Source organism: Macrobrachium rosenbergii, chromosome 21, assembly GCF_040412425.1.
Source record: "Macrobrachium rosenbergii isolate ZJJX-2024 chromosome 21, ASM4041242v1, whole genome shotgun sequence".
Classification (NCBI taxonomy): Eukaryota; Metazoa; Arthropoda; class Malacostraca; order Decapoda; family Palaemonidae; genus Macrobrachium; species Macrobrachium rosenbergii.
The window spans coordinates 13,570,312-13,596,052 of NC_089761.1; the positions used below are offsets into that span (position 1 = coordinate 13,570,312).

At 37.8% G+C, this 25,741-nt stretch overlaps 1 protein-coding gene and 1 long non-coding RNA gene across 2 annotated transcripts in view; both read left to right on the forward strand.

The window, feature by feature from the left end:
* LOC136849689 (uncharacterized) overlaps positions 1–16,102 on the forward strand; it is a 69,993-nt gene extending 53,891 nt beyond the window's left edge. Inside the window, exons 3-4 of the long non-coding RNA XR_010856383.1 lie at positions 9,017–9,080; positions 15,983–16,102. This is a non-coding gene — a long non-coding RNA (uncharacterized lncRNA). The remainder of the gene's footprint in view (positions 1–9,016; positions 9,081–15,982) is intronic.
* Positions 1–25,741, forward strand: part of LOC136849688 (ubiquitin-like protein 3) — a 234,332-nt gene that overhangs the window by 60,434 nt on the left and 148,157 nt on the right. The window lies entirely within an intron of this gene.

Genomic DNA, 25,741 nt, shown 5'->3' on the forward strand with positions numbered 1-25,741 from the left:
AACCTTAGTGTTTATTTCATTGATAAACTATATCTCCTGCGTTCTAAAGGGAAAAAATGAAAAGTGAATTGTAATTGAACTCTTGTATAGAGGAGCCACCATTCCTTCCACACTTGCAAGTGTTAAGAATATTAGCTAATTACCTCGAAATTTTTTTTTTTAATTCGTTATCTCCACAGTTGCTTGCGGAAGTCGCGAACTCCCTCAGCAACGGTTTCATCGTTTTATTCCGTTCATGCAGTGACTGTGGGAATTCTTCATCTTCGTTTGTTTCAGAGTTACGTACCTGCTTTGTCATTGCTTCATGAGGGAATATTGCTGCAATTATACGCTAAAAAACGGAGCCAGTTTACGGTATTATAATGAGTTGATTTATCGGAAGTGGAATTCGGTCTCTCTCTCTCTCTCTCTCTCTCTCTCTCTCTCTCTCTCTCTCTCTCTCTCTCTCAACAAGAGTGTTTTCATCGAAGTCGTTTTGTGGACCCCCATGAATCGTCATCAGACTTCTTTTTTTTTTTTTATAGCCGCCTGTCGACACTCACATGGATTCTCACTTTGTCCATCCGGCAGTTGATAGTTTTCTCAGCTATTTTTTTTAGTCATAACTTTATCACATTTCTTTAATTTATTTATCGAGAATTGCCTCCTAGTGACGTGATAGTAATAGGAAAGTAGCAGTAGTAGTGTCATTGTTAGTATATTTTGTTGGAACTGATGGTCAGCGAAATGTGAAATGCCCTCCCCACTCTTCATCTCTCCGTTCCCTTCCATTTTTAGGCTTAAACGGATTCGTTATCTCTGCTAACATTTTAGACCCCGTACGGTGTCCTTAATGAAATTTCCGGCCATGTGGATACAAGGGCTTGATTAAATGTAGGCCAGTAAAGAAAATATGTGGCTCTTTTTGGGATATATATATATATATATATATATATATATATATATATATATATATATATATATATATATATATATATATATATATATATATATATAGTGCTCTCTCTCTCTCGAAGTTATAATATGCTTTTACGGTAGCTTAACCACTTCGGGTCCGTTTATAATTGCCCTTGGCCTAAGGGTGACCATATAGCCTTTGAGTTTATATTGTAGCTATGCCATGGCCTGCCATGTATTGTGGACATGAGGGCTAGCTGACTTGATGTGTTTTCAAACACTATTTTCAGTCATATTTTTGTCACTAAATATTTGAAATTCGGTATTTCTTTGTCCTTCATTTTTTTTTTGCCATTAAGTTAAGCACTCGGTTTTATGGTTATTTCATGTTTTTCCGTATCTATAAGCATTCTATTTTATTATTATTATTATTATTATTATTATTATTATTATTATTATTAAAATGCTAGAGTTTAGCTCCTTTCGAAATCATAATTAGTTCTACAATGTTAACTGTCACAGACTTCTACTGTAAATATAGTCTTGGCAGTTTTGAAATATTTGTTTATCCATTTATATATTTACTTTGTTGTTTCAAGTGCCTTAAGTAAGGCTTACAGCTGCTTACAGGTCTTTATCTTTAGTTATATGTGGCGGGATATTGTAAAAAAAAAATAATCTGCCTTTTTATGTTTGAATTGTAGGAAAAGCATATAATTTTTTTCTTACCAGGGAAGTTAGAGCTGGCCCTTCACTGGAAAACCGGTTTTGTAGCGTATCCCACACACACACACACACACACACACACACACACACACACACACACACACACACACACACACACAGTGAGAGAGAGAGAGAGAGAGAGAGAGAGAGAGAGAGAGAGTGGTTGCTAGGTGGTGAGATCTGGTTGAATGCTCTATTTACCTCCTTCCAAAGTTAAAAATGAAACTTACGTAAGAAGAGTATAAGCAGTCATGTTTAAGCAATGTTTGTTCATGATAAATTTCTCTCCTTTAGCCTATATTTAATATCGTGTAAGTATTTTTATCTTTACTGTACATGTAGTATAAAACAATTTTACCACGTATGCTCATTGTGTTTTATCTTTATATTAAGTTTATCGGCGAAAGAACATTTCCCTGATGTAGTACTCGTCGTAGTTTTGAAATATCTCTATTTATGTGGCTCATGTATGCTGATTGAATATGGTTTACGGTGCATAAAAATTCTTGCAACCCCTGTGTCGTAGTCAATATTTACCTGCTCGTGTAATACGAGAGCTTAGCTATGCCTAGTAATCATCCTGAGCTCCGTAACCTTAATTACTCGCGTTCTACGGCACCTTAATGCTATTAAACATCCCAGTAAGCCATTTAATATACTACCCTTAGGCCTAAACACTTTGTAAGCTTGTAGTAACCAGTCTCTCTCTTGTTTCTCTGTGTTAGGTAGTAGGTTTTTGTGACAAGTTTAATGACATTCACTCAGAGACTGTGTATGTGTTGCTAACACGATTGTTGAACTATTTTAATTACCTTTGCTCTGTCAGAGTACGATTGGTTGTCAAGGGAGGTGGTCAGCTGTAGTAACATAGAGCACATCGTGTTCTCCCACTTTCCCTAAGAGATAGCCAGTCCTTCTCCCCCCACCCTCTTCTCTCCTCCCAAACCAATCTCTCCCTCAGGGCCTTGGTCTAGCACTAGCCAGCCTGCCTGCTTAGCCTACTAACCTGGCCGGTTCTATTGTGGACTCCTCTCTCGTTCAGTGTGCTCCGCGGTTCATGCTTTGCTTTACGTTTTCACCCTTTCAATACTTTAGTACTTGTGTTAAACGTATATACTGAAAGCTTCTGTGGTGGTTGTAGATTGTTTTTCTTTTGTTAAATGTTCCGCGTTGTCAGCTTAAGATGTCTTGTGTGGGGGTTGGATAACATTTATGCATAACCAAGTATCAACATAGTTGTTTCATTAAAAATTGAACCGCTTTCAGGTGATATTTGACATCTGTTATACTTACTGTACAGTATATCAAGTGTATCTGTTTCTGTATACTGCCCTTTTCATACCCTTTTTCACAATCATTAGCTTATCTGTCATTGTTGTTGTCTGTGATTATATAACTCACTTCTGTAGATTGCAAGTGCAAAAGAAAATAGTAATAAATTCCAAGAGTACACCAGTTGAATCGGTCGTGACGTTGGTCAGGAAGTCTCTCTTTATGGCTATTGGAAAGTAAGACCAGTACGCAGGAGCTTTTCCCATCTGTTCAAGTTCCATCTTGTGCTGTGAACGAAGCATTTTTCAGGAGACTGAAGTTTATTAACCAGTAGAGTTATGCTCTTTGCTGTCATTAATGGCAAGAAGAAAGTTTAGAACAGTTTTCTTTTTATTTTTGAAGCAAGATATTGTAAGCTTCTGTAAAGCTGTCATAATATCTGTTGACGTGTTTATATTTGTTTTGCATCAGGTAATGACGAGAGGTTTTGTTGGGGGCGGCGACTTCATATTAGCACAATTTTAGTGACTTTACTCTGAATTATATGTTCGAGTTAGAGAGTGTATCTAAGTACTCATTTACTCGTGAGAGGGGTCGATTAAGAGGGTCATGTTTAAATCACAAACAAAAAAAGAATCAGATTATTTATTATGAAATTTATTCCAGCTCGGTCCCATCTGCAGATACAGTATGCAATTACAGTAGACAGCAAAACAGTACAGTAAAATAATAGACTGAATATCTACCCTTGAACATCGCTAATATCAGTAATGCTAAAGTGCTAAAAATAGGTAATAGAACGTTCAGTACTCAAAATGATAGGGATTTGTTAAGCCTGTGTGTGTTGACCATCATTGGCAGTAAGACAGAAAAGATGCTATATCGTTACGTAATGATAGTAATAATAATTACTGACTAGATTAAGAAACTCAAGGTGGTATATAACAATGAAGTCAGAAGCAATGAAGATTAATAGCAGGAACATACACAACAGGGCATTGTTGTAATATGTCTGTCGGCCACCAGTCATAAATGGAGGTATAATTAGGCGGAAATTAAGATATTAAAATTAAATGTGGAACTTATCATAAGAAACTAATTGAAGAAACACTATAAAATTCTTCTCGTTTTCCCACTTTTACTGTAATTTAGATCTCATATCACTGTTAGACGGTTAGGATCAACACGTTAGGGCTTTCTTAGTCTGATGAGCAGACTGGGCACAGTTCGCTGGATAATGATTTGTGAATAATCTACTCGATTTTCTGTGAACATCCGAGTAGCACAATGATGGCGGGGTGTGTGTGCATAAGGGACACCTTAAGATTGTCAGTGTGATCAACAGTAGTAGAGTCTCATTGTGTCTCTTAAATTTTATCCAAAGGGAACATCCGTAGACCCTGTTGCAATACGAGTGGAACAAGCATGAAGTCCCCTATGATATATATCACCTCTCTTTTAGGTCGTTCTTGATAATGTTCGCCAGATGATTGGATTCTTGCGTAAATGTCACGTTTCATAAGCAAATCAGGGATTAACAACGTGTATTATTATAATTCACGCATAAATTGTATATAATTGATGAAATCTCTCTCTCTCTCTCTCTCTCTCTCTCTCTCTCTCTCTCTCTCTCTCTCTCTCTCTCTCTCTCTCTCTCTCTCTCTCTCTCTCATAGTGATTGCAAGGCCTCTGTTTTTATGAATGAAAAATTCGGACTTGACTTCACTAAGGATTCATAGATCATTCGCTGGAGTCGTAGTCTAGTCGAAGAGGAACGCACCTCTCCAAGTTCTAAGCTTCGTTGCCAGTCATATCGCATATTTTAAAACGTTGGAAACTGTCCGAAACTGGGGCATGTACAGCGCACATTTTTTAAACAGTATGTCAATACCGTGCCCACCCTGTGGATGTAATTAATCAGGGCAATTATAGATTATTGTTCGCCAATACGGCCTTTCCCGTCCTGCTAAACTATGGGCCAGTTTAAAGGGATGTAGCTGTTGTTGTAATTTCACCTATATGTTGAACTGTCCAAAACCTACGTTGTGTCGTATTTAGTCAAAGCCTTCAGTCTCGTTCCGTCAAGGCCTGCACACCGCAAAATGGTCGATTCAGATTTTTCTTTTTAATTACATCGCTGGTTACCAGAGAACCCAGAATGGACTCTGGCGTTATCTAAACGATTGCATTTCTAATATTCTTTCACATTCTCCTACTTGCCCAAATTGTCATTTAGAGATCCTCAGTAAATAAGTAGTCACCATCCGGAATTAGCTAGCTCCAAATTTTTGAAGTTACACGACTGAAACATAATGAGTAGCGCTACGGTGCTCCATAATGATTTTTTTATGCAAGCCCTAGACGAAGGCAATAGTCTTCCACCATATACAAAGTAGAAACCTGTCCAGAGATAATTAACAGGCGCCACCGAAACATTAGTAGAAACCATAGAGGGAATTGCCTAGACAAGATCACTCCTCCCCAGCAGGTGAAACCGATCGCCAGGTCATTAAGAAGCTATTTTCTAGAGGCTACATGACTTGAAGAGGATGTTTTCACGGTAGGTGAACTAATACAGGTTTTATTCGTGCATTTTCTCCTGCATATTCTCCATTGTAATGTTCCTTTTTATTGCAGGATTTTTTCACTCTCCCTGCCCTCGAAGTTTGGTGGAAGCTCATAACTTTCGCCTAGTTGCTAGTCGACTGTTGTGGGTTGCGGATAGAGTTTAGGGAGGGAGAGAGAGAAGGGAGTGGAAAAAACATTGTACCGGGTGTTCAGTGCTCAGTCAAAATGTATACTATCAAAACTTTATGGCCTCGACGAGGTAATCCTTTCCCCCACTGGGGTGAAGCCATTCTTAAGATTCTTTCTCGCACCCCACACACACACACACACACACACACACACACACACACACACACACACACACACACACACACACACACACACACACACACACAGAGGCTTACTTAGGTCTCATTTGTCCTTGTCTGCGACGTCTGTTTATACTGGTGTTTATGGCAGTTGCCAGCATTCTTTAAAAGTTAAAGTATAGGTTGTCAAATTCCTGTATATTTCATACAATCATGCCTTTTTTTGTAATGGTTGGTATTTGACACCCGAAAATCCTAAAGGCATAAAAACAGTGCTAAAGAAACGGGAACCTTCCCAAACCTTAGACGAAACAGGAAGAGATTCGCCAACCCCCAAGTGCAGCAGCGGAAGTGTCTGCGTCTGCGTTGGCGAAGATGGGTGTTGAGCGAATTTGAAGTAATCATTCCAGTTATTCATATTATGATGGATATACTTGAGTCTACGCCCCCACCCAGACGCCGACGACGCCTCTTTTTATATAGGAAGGAACCGCTTTATAGTGGGAACCGATGGAAGGGAACTACATTAATTCATTTGTGCTGCTTTAGTGCTTCGCTGGGTTTCAATGCTCCGTGGTCGATGTTTTTTTATGGCTTGGTCGACGAGTTCCACGTTCCCTTCTTTTGGGGGGGAGGGGGCGCATGGTTTTCAGGTCTCAAATATGGGCTCTGCTTGTAAGGGGTCGATTACAATTATGGTTTTATATATATAATTATATACATGTGTGCGTGTTGTATTTATTAACCTCAGTGTTGAGGAGTAATCCTTTATTTTTTCTGCAACCTGCTTCGCTGGGCTTCAGTGCTCGTGGTCGATGCTTTTTTTATGGCTTGGTCGACGAGTTCCACGTTCCCTTCTTTTTTTTTTGGGGGTGGCGCATGGTTTTCAGGCCTCAAGTATGGGTTCTGCTTGTAAGGGGCCGATTACTATTATGGTTATAATAATATATATACACATACAGTATATATATGTGTGTGTGTGTAGCCAAGGCCATAGGAAAGAATAAAAGGAGTACCCAGCGCTTTCGTGTTATCTCAGCACATTTTAGAGGTGTGTGTGTTTTGTTATTTATTAACCTCAGTGTTTGAGGAGTAACTCTTTATTTTTTTTCTGCAACTTGCTGACGATGTTTCTCTGCACAGAGAAGTTGGAGAGCCTCTGCTTCATTTCATATTAGACGCAGCATTCTTGTAAAGTTCGGTCGTCATTCAGGATTATCCCCTGGTCGTGGAAATTGTCTGATAATACTTGCGTCGTTTCACGTTTGTCTTTCAGGTTAATCGCCTCATTTTTCCGAAGTTTTTTCAGATACAAAGTGTGTATATTGGTGGGGTTTCACCAACCTAGATGCACACAGACAAGGAGTATTTGCGAAAGGGAACCAGTGTTTTGGACAAATAACTTATGCATGTGTTTTAAGGAAGAAAATGTTTCGTGCGAAGCATTATGAAACTTTTTTACTCTTCTACTCAGTGTATATGATTAAAGTAGGCGGAATTAAGTTGACGCCCATTGAGGATACTGTTATGTTCTTCGAGCCTTGAGTAAAAATAACGGTACTGTTCTCAGCCATTTTTGTTCTTGAGGACACTCACTTTACAAAGCGTCAGGCATCATTGAACGCCGACTCTTCCACCTGTAATTTTCAACTCTCCAATTTGCCATGGAATTCCGTTGTTAGGGTTCATGACCTGTGTGAGTTGGTGCGGTGAACTTTGCCTTGTTGTGGCCGGTAGGGCCGCTAGTTTTCATTGATGCTGTTATTTCTTGTGTGCGGTTGAAAGGAAGACGCATTCAAAGACAGTAGGTTAATTGTTTGGGAAAGGGTTTTTATCTGATTTAGCAGGATTTATACTTGTTCAGAAATGTAATTGATCACTTTTTATTGAACCCTTATTCATGTCTTTCATACGGTTCGAAGTATTAACTTGAATGTGTTAGTTTGTTAACGTACTTTTCTACATGTTAAAAGTAAGTGGAGTCTGATAAGAATGCCAACCAGCCTCTTCATACATGTGTGAACTCATCCAGACTATTTAAAGGGCTCTTCATCTTTTCTTTAAGAGCGACAAGGTGTGTTGCTGTCGAGAATTTAGCGTTAGTGCAGCGTTTGGGGAGAGGCTATCTATGTATGGTCATTTTATCGTGGTTTTCAGAAAATCTTAATGGTGTTTTATTCTCTGTATTATTTTTATCACGCATGAGCAACCTGCTTTATGGAAGTTTATTTTTTATATTTTCAAGTTAAACTTTTGATTAGGCTTGTTGAATATGAGTGCTCAGTCATTTTCAGCAGTACTACTAATAATTTATAGGGGGAAAATACTGATGATGAATGCTAAAGGGGACCTACGCGATCTTGGTTTTGTTTTGCCCTAACACAATAACAGAATTTCACGTTGCAATCAAGACGTTAGCGCGACTGGAATGGATTACTAGAAGTTAAGCTTATAGGTAGCTCTCTTGTTCAAAGCTGATTTTGACTTTGCAGAGGCCAAGTAATTGGTAGAGACCTCGGATTTTTATTTTTGCCTTTTGCTATTTTCAATGATCGTATTACTAGTAAAATTGCGTGGCTGCTCCAGTCCTCTGTTTACTTTAAGACAAGTGTGTGTGGATAGGGTATATGGGAATGTTTGCTCTAGATTCCATTCATAAATTATTGAAAGTATATTGTCGTTGGTGTGAAAGCTTACATACGTAAATAATGCATTTAATACAGCAGCCTTGATGGCTTAACCTTGTTCTAAATACAGTCATTTAAATCTTACCTCGTTCTGTCATCGTGGTGCTGAATGCTCTAGTTACTAGTATATCCAACGCCCTTTTTTTTTATTCTAAAACTTAATTCTTTTCCGGGATTTTTTTATTCATAATGTGAAGATGTATCATTGTAACTATTTATTTGCCAGGAAGCTTCCAGAAAATAAATTGACCTTATGCGAGAAAAGAGGAATACTTTTGAGTGTCACTTGTCACTTTGTCAAAGCTCATAGGCGCAATGAAAAGACGAAATTAATATGCTCGCGAATAAAGAGTGGAATTAGCAGGATGAAGCTGAAGATTTACAAAAAGATGATATTTATAAAACTGGATTTCACCTCGTATTTTTCTCTTCTGGTATATACTCTTTGTAAAGTTGATATATTGTAAAATAGGTTAAAAAAGATAAATGTATTAGTGATAGATTGGACAGAAAAGAAGGCTTTTCGCATCTTTTAATGTTATTTCTCTTTCTTTGCAGGTAATTGTTTCTTAATCTAAGATTGGATGGAGGGGATCTTCAAGTGAAAAACCGCTCAGATATGGTAGGGTATGTTGTGTTGTATTTCAAGTGCTATAAAGACTATTTGGCAATAAAAGTGTACTCTTTGACATTGGGTTTTACATCGGAAGTGCTTGGAGATTTAAGATGATGCTACTTGAAATTTCGGGATATCCTGCCGGAGGAGGAGGAGGAAAGATACAATGCCATGGGAACCGACCCTCTCTCTCTCTCTCTCTCTCTCTCTCTCTCTCTCTCTCTCTCTCTCTCTCTCTCTCTCTCTCTCTCTCTCTCTCGTCAGGTTTATTACCACTGGCATTGAGCACCCGTGGGTTATTACAAGTTTTTCTTACAATCAAACCGTTGTCAATGAGTTAAAGGGAGACGTAGCCTTAGATTTTTTTTTAAATGCATGTTAATCAACCTTATTGTGGGGACACAAGAAGCTGAGTTATAATTATACTTAAAAAAAAGTCTATACGGGGTCTTTGTAAAAAAAAAAAAGTATACCAGTTCTTGCCAGTGAATCAGTGTATTCATGAGGCTTCATTATGATGTTCCATATTTGGCACCTTGATGGTTTCGAGACATAATTGGCTTGTTTGAATAGGGCTTTGCAAAGATTAGTTATTATGTATGCAGTTATCAGTAAATTGAACGATATATACTGTATATTCACATACCTCATTTACTAAGGAAACAAGGTTGACTAGAATAACTTAGCTGACTACATTTTGATAAAGGGCATTGAATCTATAGGAAGTGATTAATGTGAGAAGAATGATTGTGAAGTTGATTGTGTCTTAATTACTATTGGTAAGCGTCAGTGAAAGGTTCCTTTCATATGTCAACATTTAACATGGCCTGAATGTGACTAAATTGCCCTTACATCGAATAAATGGAAACGAAAGCTTATCACCTTGTGGAGCCAACCTTCTAAACAGAAAAAATGTTACCATAATTTTAAGCTATCTCGACACAGTTTCTTGTACTAAAAGGCAATGTGTAGAACACCTTTGGTCAGCTAAGCAAGCCTTATGGATATTGCAACGGCGATACCTGACTCCATAAAGTCAAATTTTAACTTGTTGTTTTGCAAGATAGCATTATGCTGCTGTTCTTTTGCAAGATAGCATTATGCTGCTGCTGATTAACGCAGGTGAGAGAGAGAGAGAGAGAGGCTGGAACCTGAGAGAAGCTGCAGACCTGCCGCTTGAAAGATTGAGTAGGATAAATAACAACGAAAAGGGAGCGTGGGAGAGAATCATTCGTCAAGAGGTCATTGCTTCGATTATCTTGAATCTTTGAGGCGTAAAACACGTCAGATGACATGGTACTTGGAGCAGTCCGTTGCGAATGCAGCCTTCATGAAAATGAAGCTCATTGCAAAGGTGAGTGGTTAAGCTTAGGAGAACCAGACGGTCATTCGTCGTTTTTTAAAACTTTTACGGAGGCTTGTTTCGAACATAGAGCTTCTCCGGATTTTCAAGGGAACAACCTGATTTTAGTAAGATAGAAATTTCAATTATCACTCAATGAATAGCACCATGGCCGAGGCAGGGGTAAGAGCTCCTCCGGATTTTCAAGGGAACAACCTGATTTTAGTAAGATAGAAATTTCAATTATCACTCAATGAATAGCACCATGGCCGAGGCAGGGGTAGGGATTAGTGTGACTCGAGAATGCTTAAGTTGTACAGGAAAGCGTCTTGTGTTAATTTCGAGAAACACAGCAGGACGGACGTGCACCACCTATTCTTTTGCCGTCACGCTGTGCCAGGCTGGGTGTTGTTCATCCCGCATTGTTAACGGGAATAAGGTACGTGGGCGCGGGAGGGCCCTAAACAAAGTATGTTCTGCCGTTACAACTTGTTTTCGTTAACTAGTTCTTATACGCGCTTGATCTCTCCGTCGTCTGGACTTCTTACTGATACCCTCGCCTCTTACCACCAGCCCATCAGTAACCCTCTACCCTACCCCCCCTTCCCCAGCTTCCCGTCGTCTGGCATCTATTTGAGTGTAAGTAGTTCCTTAATATTTGACCTATTTTTAGCGACTTCTCATACTTGGAAATTGAGAACTTAGTTCCTACACGAACAGCTTCCGCTCGCAGTTGCCCGTTTCTTTGCCAGTAGATGATTTTTGTTATGGGCGATGATTTTTTAGTGTACTTATGTAGAGTTACTGCCACGATAAACGCCTTTTTAGAAATATATTTTTGTGAAGTAATTTTTTTTTTTTTGGGGGGGGGAGTCAAGCCTTAGAACTATATTTTTGTGAGGTAATTTTTTTGGGGGGGCGTCAGGTCATGGCAAAACTGACAAATATATCAAAGTATTTGTCGGATGCTCAAGTCTTCGTCCATTTCCACAAATTCTGATCCAGAGTTTTGAAGTCATTTAACCTCATTAATTTTCTAAATGGTTCTTATCTATGAGGCCGTTTCTTTCCTCTTTCTCTTAGTTTTCTGATTTTTGTTCTCCCCATTGGCTGTTCGTGTAGTTACTGGATTTTTCTCAGGAACCGGACAGCTTTCATATAGCCTAATTGCATTTGTGCCGATTTTCTGACAGGCGTACAAGGTGCAACCTACTTAACATTCACCAAGGAGATTGTTCATACTTCTACGTTTCTGTAGTCTCTGCGTTGAGGCAGATTTCGGCAAAAGCACGGTGTATAAAAACAGCGAAAACACTCGTCATCACAGACGTAAAATAGCAATACTATACGTTAGTTGGGAAACGTCAGTGCGAGAGTGAAACAGAGGGACGGTTTTGAAAGCATTCCAGTCTCTTTAAAATGTTCAGGCATCAACAATTCATATTACTGCCGGAAGCTAATACAATTTTACGTTGAATGGAACAGAAAACATTGGTTTTGGGTAGACTGTTTTGATATATGTTTCAATTATTGGCATATAGTTTCCCGTAGAGTGAACGGTTAGGTTTTAATAGAGGAAAGGTTAGTGAACTATTAGATTTTAGTTGGGCAAAGTTTTGAAGGAATCATTGATTGATTGAAGCGTCATGAAATGATCCTTTGATAAACTGTATTTTATATATTTACAGTTTTCCATTTAACTGGAGGATTTAGGTCGTGGCCGAAGAACTAGATTCTTGCTGTAAAACCAGTATTTAGCCAGTAATTTCTTTTTATTTTTCTCTAATCATGGACTGAAGTCATTGTAAAAGATATTTTAATGGCATGTAATATGTGGATTGTGGGTTGCGATAATTAATCTAGCATGTGTGACTTAGCAATGCATTTTTTTTTTTTACTTTAAGAGTAAATTGAACTAGTAAAGAGTACATCGATAGTCCTTGGGGTTTTAGAACGGTCATGTAAATTAAGCACAATTCTGTTTGCGAGAACAGGTTTATTGTTGTTGTATAAGCGAATTGTGTTCTTAAAACGGCCTACGTTTGAAATTATCCCTGGTATTTTTAAAGCTCAGTTTAATCACGAAAATTTAGGACATTTTCTTTAAAACAAGTTTTGAACTGAATTGGGCTCGGGGAAAAAAATCCTTTCAAAATATTCGAGACTGCTACAAATTTTAGGGATAATACCCGCCTCTTTGGAAATTTTCGAGGAATGCCGAGGATTCGTCAGAAATCGAGTGTTACGAAAATTGTCTTTCAAGCAGGAACGACCTGTAATGAATGAAGGAACGAAAGAGTGTTATAGGGTTATTGAGGATGTCGGCTCTCTCTCTCTCTCTCTCTCTCTCTCTCTCTCTCTCTCTCTCTCTCTCTAGCAAGACAGTGATATCTTGAGAGAATGGAAGTGAATTTTTGAGAAGTCCGCAGCGTGACCACGTCAAGGCTGGGTAGGTTAGTCTGTTGGTCTGTTGGGTGGGGGTTGTGGGTGGTGGTTTGGCGCTGTCCGGTGTAGCCGTGTAGTGCTATAAGCGGAAGTGCAGGTGCAACGAGACGAAACTGGACTGGGGATGGGGATGGGGAGAGGGCTTTACAATCCTCCCCAGGATCCAGAGAAGAATCCTCCCCTAGAAGGTTTTGGGCTTTGGGCGAAGGCGTTGATGTCTGTCAGAGAGAACGTTTCAGTTCATTGGAAGTTTAATTTGACTTGGTGCTTTGTTCCAGGATAACCTTCAAGTGCCTGTGCGGGGGGAAGTGTTTTGTTTTCATGCCGAGGCCTTCATACACTGTCGTATTCGATGTCAGTTATTGTAGGCACTCATAGGGGTGCGTCCATGTTACAATAAAAACTTCGTCGATATCGTATCGCACAATCACAAACAGGTTGGATATAAGTCAACGACTTATTTGTAATTTTAAGCAGTACTGCAGATGATTATCCACCATTTGCCAAAGGATCCTTCTCCACTTACGGCCGTCGACTTGTTGTAAACCTGTTTGTTATATGTATGCTATAAGGGTGCGTCCAGACTGCAGTAGAACAATGTCAAAAACAAACGTAGGCAACTTATCGTACACATCATAAACACGGATATATGTCAACAACTTTTGGGTGGTCCTGCCCAGCGCTTCATACGGTAATTCATCATTTATCAAATTCGTTCTCCACTTACGGACGTTGACTTGTTTTCTACGTTAGTGATATGGGTGCGATAAGGCGCTGACGTGTGTTTGACATTTTATTGTAGTATAGATGTACCCTAAGTTGCCAAAGTGTGTTCCGTAAACAAGCTGGGGTGCATCCTTCTTTCGATGACACTATAAATAAACCGGCATGTTTAGATCCAGCCTAGATGGTTTACAGACCGTTCATACATAGTGGTTATAGATGGTTTACAGACCGTTCATACATAGTGGTTATAGATGGTTTACAGACCGTTCATACATAGTGGTTATAGATGGTTTACAGACCGTTCATACACAGTGGTTAGCTAATGTCTTTTCATAAGATGTGAAGTCAGTGTTTATGACAAGATTATGAAGAAAATAAGAATTAGTGCATGCTAAGAGAACTCATCTGATGAACTAATTACATTGTCGTAGGATGGCTTGATTTTCGTCCAAGAAAGATGGCGATTAATCCTATGCATGAATTTTCCCATGGGCTCCTCTTTTGTGTCAACCGTCTGCCCTCCGTCACTAATTTCTGATGAAGTTCTAGAATATATAGTGACAAAATGTATTGTCAGACACGTCAAAATTCGAAGTTATTTGAATACTGGCAGCCTTACTGACAAGTCGAGGGGCATGAGCTTGTGTTTGTGCAAAGCTGGCAAACTGAAACCAACCATAATTGGTCTCATTTATGTTCTGTCAAGTTTCTCTTTCTCTAACGTTTGGTTTTAAATATATCAGTTGGTTATCGTGTATTTATTTCTGGACAAAATATGTTGGTGTATATTTAAAAGTACTCGTACTTCCTATTCTATTTTTTTCGTCCCGATAGTTTGCATAGCATGAAATGAAGAAATTGATGCGTTTTGATCTATTTCTTCATGATTTGGTCAGGTCTTTTTCCTGATGGTCACGAACAGCTTTAGAGAGAGAGAGAGAGAGAGAGAGAGAGAGAGCGTTGTCTCGAGTCGTGATACTTTGGCTTAGGCAGTCTCCCACAGGTCAATGCTTCCTTTCTCCACCCTCCCGCCGTCCATTTCTCCATCAGCATCCCGGCTTTCCCCATCCACCTCCATCAACCCCTCCCCCTTCCTCCTCTCACCTTCATTGTGCCGTCTGTTTGTCCTCCTCCTAAGGCATCTCATCCGTGTAGGACTAAAGGATTCTTGTTGCTCTTTTCAACTCTCTCTCTCTCTCTCTCTCTCTCTCTCTCTCTCTCTCTCTCTCTCTCTCTCTCTCTCTCTCTCTGGGAGGGATTCTTCAGGGTCGCTGCCACCATTGCTCATGCCTGGTTTTTTGTGCTCATTTAATGTTAGTAGTAGTAGTATTTACTTGTTCGTTTTGGACAGGCAGACTTGTTCGCAGATTCGTTTTGGATTGACAGACTTGTTCACAGATATATATATATATATGTATATATATATATATATATATATATATATATATATATATATATATATATATATAAAAATGTAATATATGTATATATATATGTATATATATATATATATATATATATATATATATATATATATATATATATGTGTGTGTGTGTGTGTGTGTGTGTGTGTGTCACTGGTATGTTGAATTTTATGTCCTTGATTGGGCACTGCCAATTTGACAATAAGCAGCGAAGTTGGTATTGTAACTGAAATTTATGTTGTCAGAGGTTACGGTACACTATAATGCAGTTCATAGCCATAACTAGATAGCGTGGTATGAGAAAAAAAGAGAGAGAGAGAGAGAGAGAGAGAGAGAGAGAGAGAGAGAGAGAGAGAGAGAGAGAGAGAGAGAGAGAGAGAGAGAGAGAGAGAGAGGGCCAGGTTCAAACAGGATGTGGTGGATTATTCTGTTGTCCATTCGCAAGTCTTGTTGATAAACAGGGTTTAAAAGGTCCATGGTGACATCATGATTGAATTATTTTTGTATTAGTATTGTTTTTTATACAAAAGTAAATTGTTTTGCCTTTTTTTCTAAACCTTACGGTTTTGTTTTTAATATTTTTTGCATAACTTGTATTATTAGAATATGTGCTGAAAGTTTCATTAGCTTTCAATTTTGTTGATTGATTTAGAAGTAATTTGATAACTAAAGTTGTTAAGTTTGTTTGACAATGCGTTTTTTTTATTGCATTCCGCTCTTCATGGTTACTTGCCATTTTGCAGATTTCTAATCTATATGCTTCTGCGGGATGTCTCGAGAATCTAGAGGAATAAAGTATGGTTTGCCTGTATAATTCCAAGCATTCCTGTGCGTATTTAGTACCCGCAAGGATTTAAGATTTTCATAAAAAGTAGATCAGTATTACTGAGGAGGATATCACTAAGGATGATAATATTCCTGGTGAGCGGAGTGCTTTATGCCATGCGTTAAAACCATTGTTCTTTTGGTAGTCAGTGGCCTGTGGTGTGCTGCAGTCAGGTTGGAGGAGGCCATGGGATAGCAACCTATTCCGAGAGACTGGCCGAGAACAGGAAGATGAGCACTTAGCCTAACAAGCCACCCTCTGCCAGTCGACCCAGCTTTATAGTATAAGATGGGAGACCGCCGGCACCTAGTATAAGAAAAGGGGCCAATGCATTTGTAATTACCTTTAGTTTCATTCCCTGTCACGTTTTCATAAATGTTAGCCTATTACAAATATATTATTGTCAGCCAATTCCATATACTACACGTTTTTGGTAATCAGCCAATTCCATATACGGTATATTGTGCCAGCCAATTCCAATTATGTTGAAGTTAGCCAATTCCATATATAGCCTATTGTAGTCAACCAATCCCATATATATTGTAGTTATCCAATTTCAGATATATTGTAGTCAGCCAATTCCATATGTATTATAGTCAGCCAATTCCAAATGTATTGTAATTAACCAATTCTATGTCTATATGGCAGTCAGCCAATTCCAAGTAGCCTATATTGTAGTTAGCCAGTTCCAGATACAGTATATTGTAGTTAGCCAATTCCAAATATGTTGTAGTTAGCCAATTCCAAATATATTATAGTTAGCCAATTCCAAATATGTTGTAGTTAGCCAATTCCAAATATATTGTAGTTAGCAATTCCAAATATGTTGTAGTTAGCCAATTCCATATATATTGTAGTTAGCCAATCCCATATATATTGTAGTCAGCCAGTTTCACAAATATTGTAGTCAGCCAATTCCAAATATATTGTAGTTAGCCAATCCCATATATATTGTAGTCAGCCAGTTTCACAAATATTGTAGTCAGCCAAATCCAAATATATTGTAGTTAGCCAATCCCATATATATTGTAGTCAGCCAGTTTCACAAATATTGTAGTCAGCCAATTCCAAATATATTGTAGTTAGCCAATTCCATATATATTGTAGTCAGGCAATCCCATATATATCAGGCATGGGTCCAAGTACAAGTACCTGTACTTGGTCTTGGCCTTAAGTACAAAATTTTGAGTACTTGTACTTGGTCTTGGCCTTAAGTACAAAATTTTGAGTACTTGTGCTTGTACTTTGGATTTTAAAATTCAATGTACTTGTACTTGGCTAAAAAGTACTTAAAAAATCAGGTACTTTTAAGTACTTTTTAAGTACATTACATACTTATTAGGTTGTATTGCATAACTGATCGTATAACAAAAAGTGCACTAGTAGTGACAATAACCTGACTATAATATGTGGATTTTTTGTTAAAATGAATTATCCTATGTATGTTAATAATAAAGATATACCAAGTTTAATTCAAATGATTGAAGTTCTACTGTTGTGTATCAACAGAATATCAGTCAGTTTTCGTGCAATCAGTTCAAGAATGAACCTGCGACAACCTGTTCACTTCCTGTCTGTATCTGCAGGCAACATGGTCAGTTCTGTAGTACAGTAGTTAGTCTTTCACTAGCCATCATTCATCGCTCGTGGTAACACTATTGAGTCTCCAGGGACAAGCCAGTCAACCATGGAAGATTTCATTAGTGTCAGACCCAAAGAAATATGGGGCACATGATGTTCCACAAAAGCAACAGAATGATGCACTAGTGCTCTTTGTGGCGTGCCATCTTGTGCCATTTTCTGTTGTTGAAAGCTCTTACTTCAATGGCTTACTTAATTCAGCTGACCCTCGTTATCAAATGCCTACACGCAAGCACTTTGTCAGCAAATTGCTACAAGACAAATTCTCACAGGTGAAGGAAAATAAAAAAAGCCTAGGGAGTGCAAAACAGTATGCCTAACGCTTGATATCTGGTCTAGCCATTAGAGGAGCTCATACTTGGGAATCACAGCTCATTGCATTAGAAACTGGTCATTTGAAAATGTAGTGCTAGCTTGCAATATCCTGGAAGAGTATGAGCAGATCAACAAAGATTTTGATATAGGCTCCAAAATTAGAAACATCATAACTGACAATGCTACTAATATGATCACTGCATATTCTCTGCCAGGATTTCCTGATGCTATCTCAGAAGCAAATGATGACACTGATGAGGAAGAAGAGGATCTCGATTATTTGGATGGTAGTGGTACTGAATCTGCTGAACTACTAAAAGTTTTACCAGCTGAGCACAATTCCTGCTTTGCACATACATTGCAACTGGTCGTGAAAGATGGCTTCAAAGAAGCAGGAGAGTTGAATGTTACACTGAGCAAAGCATCAAAATTGGTTTCTTATGTGCATAAAACGACAATAGCAACATGTTTTAGGACAAAGAAAATTAGAATCAGGTTGTGCTACTCGTTGGAATTCGCAATTAAAGATGAGCGGATCAACCCTGAGAATACCAGAAGAAAAGCTGAACAGTTACGATGGTGCACCAAAGCTTGACGCTTATGACCAAAATATTCTTAATGACATGCTAGAAATTTTTGAGCCATTTGAGGAGGCCACCGACTGTGCCCAAAGACAGAATTCTGTTTCCTCTAGCCCAGTCATTCCATGTGTGCAAGGGCTCAAGTTTCACTTAGAGAAGATGCAATCTAAGTATAACAATGGTTTGGTATTTGGATTGAAGAGGTCATTACAGAAACGCCTCCAGGTATATGAAGAACGGAAAATATATCAAATGGCAACTACGTATTCTTGATCCAAGATTTAAATTAGATTGGTGTTCTGAAGAAGAGGAAAAGGTGATTCTTAAGTCTTTATCATAACTGCAGCCCAGTTCGTGTCCGAAGATACTACAGCTCGTGCAAGCATGTATCCTGCCACAGACCATACATAAGATACACTAGGACCTAGTTCAGCTGAATCAAAATGAATAAACTGTTTAGTTTTATGGGTAACCCAATTCGACAATCAACAGATGTAACGCAGATTCAGGAGTCTATTAATATTGAATTTCAAAGATACCTGAGTCAGCCACGCATTTCAGAAGAGAGAGATGTGCTAGCATACTGGAAAGACCACAGAAAAATATTTCCAACTCTTGCTAAGATGGCACAAAAGTATCTATCGGTCCCTGCTTCTTCTGCCCCAGTAGAAAGGATTTTCAGTGTTGCAGGAAAAGTATTTCGCCCAGATGTCGTCTTACTGACAAGAATTTTGAGTCTGTGATGTTTGTAAAATGTAATGATAAATCCTAAAAGTAGATAATAGAGAACTGGTAATCGTATCAAAGAGAGAGAAATATAATTTTGTTTAGAACTTTCCTGAAAAATATAATTGTTTAAAGTTTTTCTGAAAAACAATTTTGTTTAACGTTTTTTTTTCTTTTGCGGTGGAAATCTACATTGTATTACAGTATTAAGGATAGCATTCTAAAATTAAATTGAAAAATAAAATAAAAAGATCTTGTCATTAGCTTAACCTGTGGGACTCCACTTTTGTTCAGTAAACCGTATGAAATCGCTGCACCTCTTTCCGGCACTATGGGTTAAGGTCTACTCAGGTATACCCTTTTGGAAGGCTTCTGTTTACAAAGACTACTATAGTAAAACACCAAATTTTCTCTTCATTAGATACTTGCATGTGAATTTTTATTAGATATTTGCTACTGATTTTAAATCAAACATATCACTAATAATAATAGAAAATGTGCTGAAATGTACTTGTACTTGTACTTAAGTACATTGTCAGGTACTTGGACTTGGACTTAAGTCTCAGGCAAATCTTCTGTACTTGTACTTGCTCTTTTTCTCAGTACCTGTACTTGTCCGCAAGTACTGTCTCATGTACTTGGATCCATGCCTGATATATATTGTAGTTAGCCAGTTCCACAAATATTGTAGTTAGCCAGTTCCACAAGTATTGTAGTTAGCCAATTCCAAAAATATTGTTGTCAGCCAGTACAATATATAGCCTATTGTAGTTAGCCAGTTCCAAATATATTGTAGCTAGCCAATTCCATATATATTGTAGTTAGCCGATTCCAAATATATTGTAGTTAGCCGATTCCAAATATATTGTAGTTAGCCGATTCCAAATATATTGTAGTTAGCCGATTCCAAATATATTGTAGTTAGCCAAGTCCAAATATATTGTAATTAGCCAATTCCAAATATATTGTAATTAGCCAATCCCATATATATTACAATTAGCCAATCCCATATATATTACAGTTAGCCAGTCCCATATATATTATAGTCAGCCAGTTCCAAATATCTTGTAGTCAAGCAAATCCTTTTATATTGTAGTCGGCTAATTACAATAGCCAATCCCATATATATTGTAGTTTGCCAGTTCCAATTATATTGTAGTTAGCCAATTCCAAATATATTGTAGTTAGCCATTTTCAAATATATTGTCTTTAGCCAATTCCATATATATTGTAGAAAGCAGTTCCGTATATATTGTTAGCCAATTCCATAGATATTGTTAGTCAATTCCAGATATTGTAGTCAGCAAATTTCATACATATTATAGTCAGCCAATTCCAAATGTATCGTAGTCAGCCAATTCCAAATGTATCGTAGTCAGCCAATTCCAAATGTATCGTAGTCAGCCAATTCCAAATGTATTGTATTCAGTCAAATCCATATAGGCTATACTGTAGATAGCCAGTTCCAAATACATGTTAGTCAGCCAATTCCAAATACATGTTAGTCAGCCAATTCCATAAATATTGTAGCCAGCCAATTGCACAGATAATATAGTCAGCAAATTCTGTATATATTTTGAGCCAATTTCAGTGATATTATAGTTAGCAAATTCCATAAATATTGTAGTCAGCCAATTCCACAGATATTATAGTCGGCCAATTCTGTATATATTTTGAGACTCACCACGTTCTTTATAAGATTGGTCGTAATTTTATTTGGTTCACATGTAGCCCTTATAATTCAAATATAATTTCCCTTTTTCCTGCTCCTTCGGTAAATGAAGATTTTTTTTAACAAATAAAGAACTTTTCTTCTTAACTTTTGTTTCGACAAAGGCCCTGGATATAGCAAGATGGGACGTCGATATGCCAACAGATCATCGTCCCACTTGGTGTGTTTACCCTCCGTGAGCAATCCCCTTATCGTCATTGCGGGTAATGGAAGGTTTCAGGACGAGATAGAAGCAGACCGCAGTCAATTTATGCAAGTTGCCTTTCAGAACCGCTCTCTTAAGAGCTTCATCAGCGCTATTCAGCACCTCGAAAAAGCTTTTATCAGGACTATTCACTCCATGTCCAGTGCTTGGATGCCAAGGACCCGAGAGGAGAAGTGCTTGGTAGTGGCTTTTATCGGGTTCGTTTGTTTGTTTAGATTTCGCCTGTTAAGTAGTTCTCAGGGCGCCTTGGATTTGCTATCTTCATTTTATATATATATATATATATATATATATATATATATATATATATATATATATATATATATATATATATATACATATATATATATACATATGTATATACATACATGTATGTATATGTATATACAGATATATAAATATATTATATATGTATATATACATATAAATATATAATATATATATATATATATATATATATATATATATATATATATATATATATATATATATATATTTATATATGTTTTTGTTTTTTATTAGGGTATGTGTGTGTGTGTACGATATGTTCACGTGTTTTGGATAAGCCTGTCATTTACAAAGTGAAAGATCCAACTGAATTAACAAGTAAAGAGCTACGGGCGTCAGTTTCTTCATTTGGATCTTAGGCTTTCTAGTGACAAGCGTGTCCAAAGCGTATGAAGAATAAGTTAATAGGTCATTGTATCCATTGCGTATGTGTATGTGTGTATATATGTACACACACACACACACACACACACACACACACACACACACACACACACATATATATATATATATATATATATATATATATATATATATATATATATATATATATATATATATATATATATATATATATATATTTTTCCTGTATCTGTCTATTCTAGATTCTTTAGTAGTTTTTGTACCGAAGAACACTGGGGCGTATACAGTTGTAAGTAATAATATATTAATTGTTGAACGTTTGTCTACAATTTCGATTTTTAATCATGAGTTTGAGTGTCTAGGCAACAATTAACAGTTTAATACCAATAGGCAACCACGACCTTATGATGTAATAAATTGTTCTCGTGTTAACCTATTTGATTTAATGTAAATGGGCTGACAGAAGTACTTAGCGAGCGAAGATTGTTTGATCTTATCTCGAGTAGTTTTTGTAGTGAAGTGCTCTTATCTTCCCAGCAGTGTTGTATCTTTATCGATGTCCACTCTGTTAGTATATTTAACTTCAACTTCAGTGATTTTATGGATGTCAGCGGTCTTTCCTATTTGAAATTACAAATCAGTGTCCCACTTCCCTGGCTTTTGAAACGTTGTGAAGTTCTCTTGGCTGAAACTGGAAAGGCTTTGTTGGCTAGATAATGAAAAATGTAAATGTACGCAGTTTTTAATCGACTGATGTGTGTCGCACATAATTGTGGTGAGAGAGAGAGAGAGAGAGAGAGAGAGAGAGAGAGAGAGAGAGAGAGAGAGAGAGAGAGAGTCATTGCTCCTGCAAAATTTATACCATCATCTCCAAATAAAAAGGGGGAGGGGCCTCGGCGAGTACTGCAGACCCCACCGGAGTGGAACCATTCATCAGATTTTCTCTCCCACGACGATGCACCTGATGTTGCCTTTCGCTGAGTTTTCGTTTCTCCCTTCGTGCTGCCCTATCAAGTTTGTAACACCCTTGCCTTTATCTCTCCCCCCGTCCACCACCTGTGTCCACCCCTTCTTCCAGTGCCCTCACAGGTTGTCCAGCCCTCCCCCATGTCCCAACGAAGTGAACACCCCAATTGCGTTTTTCCTTTCACGGGACAATGGGTAATCGATTCCCTGCAACTGTGATGGGTCTGTGTGCCTGAGTCATGAAGTGAGTGATTCACCGTTGCGAGGAAAGTGGTCGTGGAATTGTTGTAGGGGTTGTGGGGGGCGGGGGAGAGGGAGATGGGATTTATTTTCGTTTTGTTTCCTCTCCCCCATAGGCTGTCTCTTCCCCGCTTTGTGCAACATGTGCCGTGCCTCTGGGTTGGTAACATGGAAATTGGTTTGGTTGACCATCTGGGAGTATTCATTGATGAATAAATTCTTCCCGGGCGAATTCCTGTTGTTGTAACTGAATTGCGGAATAAACACTGAAAATGCAATAACCATGATTTGCATTGTTGAAACATGATTGTTACGAATATTTGTTTTTTTTCTCCTACGGGTAATTAAAGCCTTTTCTTTCAAATTTTGAAGAGTATTTAATACCATTCCCTTCTGGCTGGCTTATAATTCTCGGTTCTCTTTAATGTCAGAAGTATGAAATTAGTGTCAGTATTGAAAAAAAAAGCGTGATTGCAGGTCTTACGATTGAATGAAATGATTTAAAAGTAAAAAAAAAAAAAAAACTGGGAAAATGTCAGATCTTCGTATTGTTGTCATATAATCAGGTAACAGTATTTTTACGAGGAGAATTTGCGAGATAAGAATATGTATTGTTTCCGCTGCATTGATGAAGCAAATTTTGTGAACAGGAGGAAACTTAACAAATGGAAATGACATTTACTGAAAGATTGTTTAACACAGGAAAGTCACATTTACTGAATAAGGTAACAGACGTCTCTCTCTCTCTCTCTCTCTCTCTCTCTCTCTCTCTCTCTCTCTCTCTCTCTCTCTCTCTCTCTCTCTCTCTCAAATGTTTTGACATTTGATTCAGGATGCGATGACTTAAAGTAAAGGAAGATTATTTTCCGATTAGATTAAGTGAACCAGAAAAATTATATGATCTGTAAACTGTCTGAACTGATAGTTTTAGTTCTGTTGTATTCATTTCAACTTTTTTTTTTGTTATTTAATATGTGCTTGAAGTTGGGTTTGTGGACGAGGTCTGTAAATATGATTAGTTGCGCGAGATGCCATTGTCGGTTGTTTTGCTTGGCATTTTGAATTATTTTCAAAAACGTATTTTATAACATAGAAACGAGGAATTCGAAAATTGCTTTTCGCATAGGGGTTAAATTCATACTTTTAAGTGAAATATAATATAAAGAAACTTCAGGTATTGAAAACGCCTAGTTAAGATAGAATAATTTTGGAGATCATTTTAACAGAAACTGAAATAACCTCGGAGACTTACAGGACTATTCGTATCTTAGTGGATAATGACCCCCCCAAGGGTTTTCGGGGGTCGTTATCTACGACTAATATAATATTTCTTGGGGGTCATTGTCTTCAAGGTATTTACAGTCTTTTGTTTGTTTTTACGGTAATACCCAATGTACTTGTACTGAACACGCCGCAAGAGTGGTTACATACCGGGTTAAAACCCTTGGAGGTCACTGTCTAGGAAAAATTCCACTAATCTTTAAAATATGCAATAACGGAGCAAAGCCTGATGATTGGACCTGTGATGAAGATCATTATTATGCATTACTACACTAATACTATTCTTCTTTCATTTTATTACTTTTTTATCTAATAGTTTATTATTTTTCTTTTTTGGTAAGTTGGATCTCTTCTTTCTGTATTTCACTTCCTCTTAATTCTTCCTAATGAACACCATATTCTTTGGAAGCGTGAATTTCAAGTCAGTGACCCCTGTGGGCTTGTTCCATATGAGTAGGTTTCATCTACTGAATAATCATAATTTCTTTATTCCCAGTAGACTGAAATTGATTGAAAGCTTTCAGATAAAAAAGAAAAGGGAAGCTTTTAGATCAAATATTGGCGTTTAGAGAGACAGTGAAACTAATATGTAAAGTTAATTTGAATCATTCTTGGTCTAAGTAGATGCAAAATTCAAGGTGATGGGGTCTTGCCAAGTAAATTTGCAGTAAATAGTGGGGTGCTATAAGGGAATGTTATTTCACTATTGCTGTTTACCTTTCTCATAGATCTTGTAGCTCAAAAAAGGAAGACAAGATTTAGGGTGGAGTAACGATAGAAAATTAACAGAATAACATTAATGAACCGTATATCTAGAGAGATTAGACTCAAAATAAATCTAAGGAAAACTGAAATAACTAGGACAGAGTATGCTCAAAAGAATGACATAACATCAGATGGAGACGGGATTAATTTGGTCAAATCTCAAATAATCAAGAACGGTGATATCCAGTTTAGGTTGTCTTGAGTTGGAAATTAATAAGAGGAAAAAAAAAAAGATGAATAAGACACTGAAATCAAATAAATTGAAATCGCATACGAAAGTAAGATTGAATGTCTAGTGGAGTCAGGTGGCAGGGTAGAATTATAAATATTGCCATCAGGTAAATTGCGATACTTCCATCTGTAGATGAGATAATGAGGACATGGGAATGGAGATGCTTGGACATATCCTTCGCGTGACCCTTGGGAGAACAGTACGGATCAAGGTCTAAAGAATACCATTCTTTAGACCATTGGTTCTCAACCAGGGGGGAATCTCATAGTTTCACTGGGGGCGGGGTGGGGGGGATTTGTGACCACAAGTTGGCAGGCTCGAACTGGATCTAGGACCGCACAAAACCTATTGTGCATCGGTCTGCAATACTGAGAGGTCACGCTGGGCTTTCTCTCCGCTAGCTTGCGTGTTTGTGTTAGTCTTTTGTTGTATGTAAATTGGAATGCACCTTTTGAGGCAGACAATTTTGGGGAGGGGGCGGGGTTTGGAGGGGATGACATTCTGATACATGGTGAAAGGGTGCATGGGCCAAAAAAGGTTGAGAACCACTGCTGTAGGCCTTGTTACGG